The 6,736-nt window shown below is 33.7% G+C and overlaps 1 non-coding gene across 1 annotated transcript; it reads left to right on the top strand.

Moving 5' to 3' along the window:
- The first annotated feature begins 1,847 nt into the window (after positions 1-1,847).
- Positions 1,848-1,983, top strand: LOC115837406. The gene has a single exon (XR_004032449.1). It is a non-coding gene; the product is annotated as a U8 small nucleolar RNA (small nucleolar RNA).
- Positions 1,984-6,736: the final 4,753 nt, after the last annotated feature.

Here is a 6,736-nt window from a genome sequence, read left to right as displayed (position 1 = left end):
CTGAATTATTGGCAATGCCACTTCTGTCATATATCTAGTCTACATATTCTTGTGTCTATTTGCTGGATTCTATTCTGTTCCTGGTCTGCTAGTTTATCTCTGCCAATGCTCTCCTAGTTTGAATGACAAAACCTAACAATAAATGTCTTCATATCTGGTCTTTAGTTCTTATTCATTAATCTTTTTCTTCATTATTTTTGCTGATTTGATCTTTCATATTTTCTTAGGGTAAACTTATCAAATTGCATGGAAGACCTTGTTAGGATTTTGATTGGAATTACATTAAACTTTTATATTAACTTGGGGACGTTTGACATTTTTAAGGTGTTGATCCCTGAGATTCATAAATATAGTATCACTATTCTTTTAATCAGATCTTCAATAATGTCTTCTAAAGTTCTCTATAAAAGTCTTGCATAGTTTGTGTTAATTTTAAGTACCCTTTGATGTATTGCTATAGAGAATGGTATCTTTTCCTTTTACATTTTGTAATTGCTTGTTAATGGTAATAGAAGGGCTGTTTTTTAAAAATTTTATCTTTTGTGGGTACATAGTAGGTATATATATTTATGGGCTACATGAGATATTTTGATGCAGGCATGCAATGTGTAATAATCACATCAGGATAAATGGGTATCCATCACCTCAAGCATTTATATTAATATCCTTTTAGTTATTTTAAGAAGAGCAATTCAATTATTTTTAATATCATCACCCTGTTGTGCTAGCAAATTCTAGGTCTTATTTATTCTTTCTAATTTTTTTTGTATGCATTAGCCATACCCCCCAGAAGGCCTATTTTTGTTCATTGACTTTATTATATATTCAGCAATCCCTAACTCTGTCATTAATTTGAATAGTAGCTTTAAGAATTATCTTGGATTTTCTGTGTGGACAATTATATTGTCAAGATATAAGTGCTGTTTTTTATATTCCTTTCCTATTACTACTATCTTTTCATTTGTTTTTCTAGGTCTTCCAATAGGCTGTTGAATGGAAGTCATGATGAATATATTCTTGTCTTGTTTCTAATGTTAAAGAAATGTCTTCAAAGTTTATTTGGCTTGTTGATAGATATCCCTTATCAAGTTATGTTGGTCATTACTCTTTGTTCTTAGATCTCTGCCTTTTTCTTGCAAACTACATCTCCCAGACACTCCCAACTGGGTTTCTGCTATGTTTGGCCAATAGAACGCACTGTTAGGAGACAGGAGTGGAAGAAAAAGTGAAGTTGGGAAGTTTCTCTCCTACTCTTGATGCTTCTTCAGGTAGTATCTGACAGGAGTTCCATCTCCTAGAGACAGTTCCTTTTTCCATGGTCCTCGTTCATGCCAGAGTCTTTATATACATCCAGCCCTTGCCTGGTAGCCTTAGGTCTTGGCATCTACCTACATTACCTCCTCCTTTTGTACCTCACATTAGGAATGTTATAGCTTCCTGCTTCATTAATGTCTGTCACCTTTTAGGACTTTGCACTCTCTCCACACCTCTGTAACTAGTTCCTTATGTTAAATTCCTTAAACAGGACAACTTGGTATGGGATCTATCTTATTGACTGGACCCCAATAATACATCAGATTAGAAAAGTTCCAGTACCTTCTTTGTTTGCTAATGGTTTTGTTGGTTTGCTTTGTTTTTTGTTTTAATATAGTGAGATTACATTTTACCAAATCACTTTTGTTATTGAGTTACTGTATGTGAACAACTGAGAATTGTACATATTATTTCCCTTTTATTCTGTTAATGTGGTATATTAAATTTAATAGACTTCCTAAAGACACTTCATTTTTGCACTCCTTGGGTGAACCCTGTTTGTTTATGATGTCCTTTTAAGAACATTGTGCTGATCGTCAGGTGGGAGAATTCGTACATGTTCCTCCTTTTGCAGGGCAGATTAGAACATGATGATTGGGGTTCGCATAATATGTGATTAACGTTTCTGTGTAATCAGGACTTGCAACATCCCGAATGCTCTTACCTGACACTTCTTAAAAAATAAATAAATAAAAACACAGTGCTAAATTTTATTGTTTGCTATATTTTAAAAGAATTTTTGCATCTGTGTTCATGAGTGTAATTATTCTATAATTTTCTTTTCTTGGATTGCCCTTATCTAGTTTAGTAATGCAATTTCAATGCTCATTGTGAGTTTAATTTGTGTTCATCTCAAAGGTAATTGGTTATTTATTTCAGCTTTTAGGACTCTTCATCCTTGACAATTACAGTTCTATTATGATTTTACTCTTTTGAATAGTTCTCTCTTTAAATATTACTTCTGCATTGTTTCCTTCATGCTTTTATTATATTCCTGTGAGATTTACATTGGACACACTTTCACCTCTGTGTCACTTAAAAATGTAATTACTTCTTTTAAATAATACCATGTCTTTGTTTTATTTTTGCAAGTTGAATTTCTTAGATTTTAATTCTTTTTTCATGGATATGATTCACTTGTCAATTTAAATACTGTAAATATTGATTATAAATTCTTTGTCAGTTTTTTAATAAAATTAATTTTATCTTCAGTATATTAACATTCTGATTATATATTTTTTCTGGTTGTCTTTCTGAGCTTTAGATGTGGTCCTAGTATTTTGATTTTTAGCCTCATTTTGAATGGTAGTTTCTTTCCCCCTTTTATCTCCTTCTCTGCTTGATCCTCTCTAATAAGTGGTTTTTTTTTGTTTCCACATAGGCTCCAGGTCGCCAGTGAGAACCAAGTGTTTTAATGTATTTTGGTGCCTCTACACTGATACAATTTTGGTGATATTGCAGATCCAATCACCAAGCCAGCTATTGGCTTAGTTCTATTTCTAGACTTGGGCCTGTGTTTGTGTCCTACTACCTTGCCAATTGTGGTAGGCAGAATAATGGCTCCCAAAGATGTGCAGATCCTAATCCTAATCCTTAGAACCTAGGAATATGCTACTTTATGAGGAAAATAGACTTTTGTAGATGTGATTAAGGTTAAGGACTTGATATGGGGAGATTATCAAGGTGGTCCAATCTGATCGCATAAACCCTTAAAACCAGAGAAACTTTTCTAGCTGTAGTCAGTCAGAGATAAATGTGATGACCAGAAAAAGGGTCAGAGAGTTGCTGTCTTTGAAAATGAAGGCAGGGGCTCAAGAGCCAAGAAATGATGCATGGTTTCTAGAAGCTGGAAAAATAAAACAAATTCTCCCATAAACTTCAGAGAGGAATGCAGTCCTGCTGACATCTTAATTTTAGCCCAGTGAGAACTGTGTCAACGTACAGAAGTGTAAGATAATACATTTATGTTTTTGAGGTAATTCGTTACAGCAGTGATGGAAGACTGATAATAATTAGTTTTATAAACCAGTTATAAACGATATCCTCAGTAAGAGTTAGGTGTACTGCTTTTAAAAGTACTTTCAATACTATAAAAGTACTTTTACATAATTTTAAAAGTACTTTTAATCTAATGCTTTTAAAAGTTCCATTTTATTTCCTTTATTAGCTTTTTAGCTATACCTCTTTTAAATGTATTAATGCTTGCTCTAGGAACCCTTAATAAATGGTTACATTACAATAAAGATGTATTACAATATGCATCTTTAACATAGTCTACATTGAATTAATATTATACACTTCACACACAATCTAAGAACCTACAGTTACCCCTCCTCTCCTTTGTTTTATTATATATAACTCTTCCATCTATATTATAAACCCCACAATGCAGTCTTGTAGTTTTTACTTTAAACAATTATTTTTGAAAGAATTAAATAAGAGAGTATTTTTAATTTGCCTTCATATTTACTGTTTCTACAGCTTTTCACTTCCCTGTAATTCCAAGTTTTCATATAGCTTAATTTCCCTTCAAATTAAATAACTTTTTAAGGTACTTGTAAAATGAAAGTGTTGGCAAACATTATTTTAGCTTTCCTTCATCTGCAAATACTTTTATTTCACCTTGGTTTCTAACATATATTTTTGATGGATATGGAATTTTAGGCAAATAGTTTTTCCCCCAGTACTTTATAGAGGTCATTTTATTGTCTTCTGGCTGCCATTGTTTCTTATGAAAAATCATCGATTCTTCTTATCCTTGTTTTTCTATATGCACTGTGACTTTCTTCTGTAGCTGCTTCTAAAAACTTTATTTTTCATATTTAGCAATTTAATTATGATGTTTATAGTTGTGGTTTCTGTTAAAATATTTATTTTGCTCGGGATTTGTTGGGCTTCTTGCATCTGTGACTTGAGGTTTTGCCCATCAAATGTGCAAAATAGTACAATTTCTTCCAAATATTTTCGTTTTATTCCCTTTCTCTTCTGTGACTTTAATTATACATGTGTTAGACTATTTAAATATATCTTACAGAATGCAGATGATTCTCTCCTTACAAACTATTTTTTTCTACAGTTTATGTAATTTCGATTGGCCTGTCTTCAAGTTCACTTAGTCTTTTATGTACTATGTGTGTGCAATTTGCTGTTAATCTTATCCAGTACATTTTGAAATGTAAAATACAGTACAGTATTTTTTTTTTTTTTGGTTGTAGAAGTCTACGTGATTCTTCTCTCTTTAAATGCTCTTTACCTACTATATTATTATTTAATATATTAATAATAATTGTTTTAAAGTTCTATCTGCTCCTTAGGTAATGGGGTCCTCTGTAGTTCTGCTTCCATTGGCTGTTTGTGTTCCAGACACTGTGATAAGAAGAGCAATAGAGGCGTTTCATCTCTCAGACAAGGTGATTGCTCAGATTCCTTTTATAGTTGAGTTGTTCCAGATTGGGCCACAGCTTTAACTAGATTGAGTTCATCTGCGACTAGCCCAACTTCCAATATCTAGTACAGCTGCCTTTTCTTTTTTCCTTAATCTTAGCTATGTTTGAGCTGGGAAGGGGCTGAGCTGCAGTTTTTGATTTTTCAACTTTCTCGTTATACTCACTCCAACTGTGTTCCGGGAATCCAATCACTGTGCGAGTATGTAGAACTATGATTCCAGACTCCTCTCCACTGCTGCTATGACTGTGAGAAAGAAGGTGAATTTTGGGAACAAATACATTTTTTGTGTGAGTGTGATTGCATTTCTTCCAGGTTTCCCCCTGTTTGGCTGGCACACGTTATCTTCTAGAAGCTTGTCTAATTTCTCTTCTTCCCTGTAAAATGTGTCAGGACCAAGGGAAAACTTTTCCTTTACTCTGTAAATGTTCACGGAAAATCAACTCACAAAAGGCAGTTTAATAGGAGAAAAGGCATACAAATTTATTAACATGTACAGGAGGACTTTATGAAATCTCAGTATAAGATCTCAGAGAAAAGAAAGATTGTTGACACCTTTACATCACCTTGAGATTATAGAAAAGATAGGGGTTTGGGTCATAGCAAAACAGGTTATTGAAGGGAGAGAAAAGGAGGCCCGGCTAGCAAATGTGGTCTTGTTATGCAGACAAAACCTCACAGGAAGCAGCCCTGAAACAAAATAAATGTTTCTTTCAGACCTCAGTTAATCTTTCCCAGATCAAACCAGGAAAGGTCCTCAGATAAAGCCTGGCTGCAGCAGTGCAGACTTTCTCTAAGATGCAAATCTCCCACAAAAGACAGCTTTTCAGCTATTCTTGTATTTCCAGCCCTCTCAACAGGCATCTTGAAATACATCAAAAAATATTTTAGGGTGAAATATTTGGTTTCTTTCAAATGTCCTGGTCTGTGGAAAGTCTGATACCCTATGTTCCAGTACCTAAACCAAGCACCCATCTCCAGGTATGGAAATTTCTCCTAAGGAGGGGTCTGGTTGAAATTCCTTTCATTCAACCACAGATAAGCCATAACTATGCTGATGCTCTATTTCATTGTATAATAATGTTTAAAATTGATTTTAAGTTAAAAAATGCAGAGAAATAAGGGAGTCAAAAACAGTTTTGTTAGAGTTGCCTGAGACATTTCAGTTCTATTTCATTTACAGTTTGTAAAAAAAAAAAAAAAAAAAAAAGTGTCTTTTTTCTCTTTAACATCATAAATTGGTCCCCTGATTTTTTTTTTAATGCACTATTTATTTTAGTTGGGACTTAAGTTTTCTCATGTGGATTGTCCTTTATCTTTTTTATGTCTTTTTTTAGTAATTATAATAAATTTCCACAAATCATAGAGTGGGCTTTATCTTCTGTTTTTTTTTTTTTTTTTTTTTTTTTTTTTTTTTTTTTTTTTTTGAGATGGAGTTTCACTGCCTGGGTTGGAGTGCAATGGCGTGATCTCGGCTCACTGCAACACCTGCCTCCCGAGTTCAAGAGATTCTCCTGCCTCAGCGCCCCCAGTAGCTGGGATTACAGGTGCATGCCACCACGCCCAACTAATTTTTTTTTTTTTTTGAGTAGAGACGGGGTTTCACCATGTTGGCCATAAAATATTCTTCTGTTAGTCTGTCAGTTGTATCCAGGCATCATGCTCTCTATTTTATCACTGCTTTAAAAATGGGATGGTTTTCCTCAAATGGCCCAAAGGGTTTATTGATGTGAAAAATTTTAGAATGGCTATTTCATAAGGCATTTTAGAGACTCACATAGTGCGGATTACAGGGAAACTGTAGGGGAGTAATAGTGCAATTTATTTTCACTTTGAATTGTCAAAAAAATCCCTAAATATAAATGTATTAAAATATGAAGTGAGAGTTCTTTTCATACAGCTGTCACTAAACTATCAAAGCTGAAAACAATTGGCTAATCTGTACCACTCCTTGTATCACGTACTGAGTGCCCATGTA

Source organism: Nomascus leucogenys, chromosome 11 (genome assembly GCF_006542625.1).
Source record: "Nomascus leucogenys isolate Asia chromosome 11, Asia_NLE_v1, whole genome shotgun sequence".
NCBI lineage: Eukaryota > Metazoa > Chordata > Mammalia > Primates > Hylobatidae > Nomascus > Nomascus leucogenys.
This window is presented reverse-complemented; position numbering and strand designations above follow the sequence as displayed.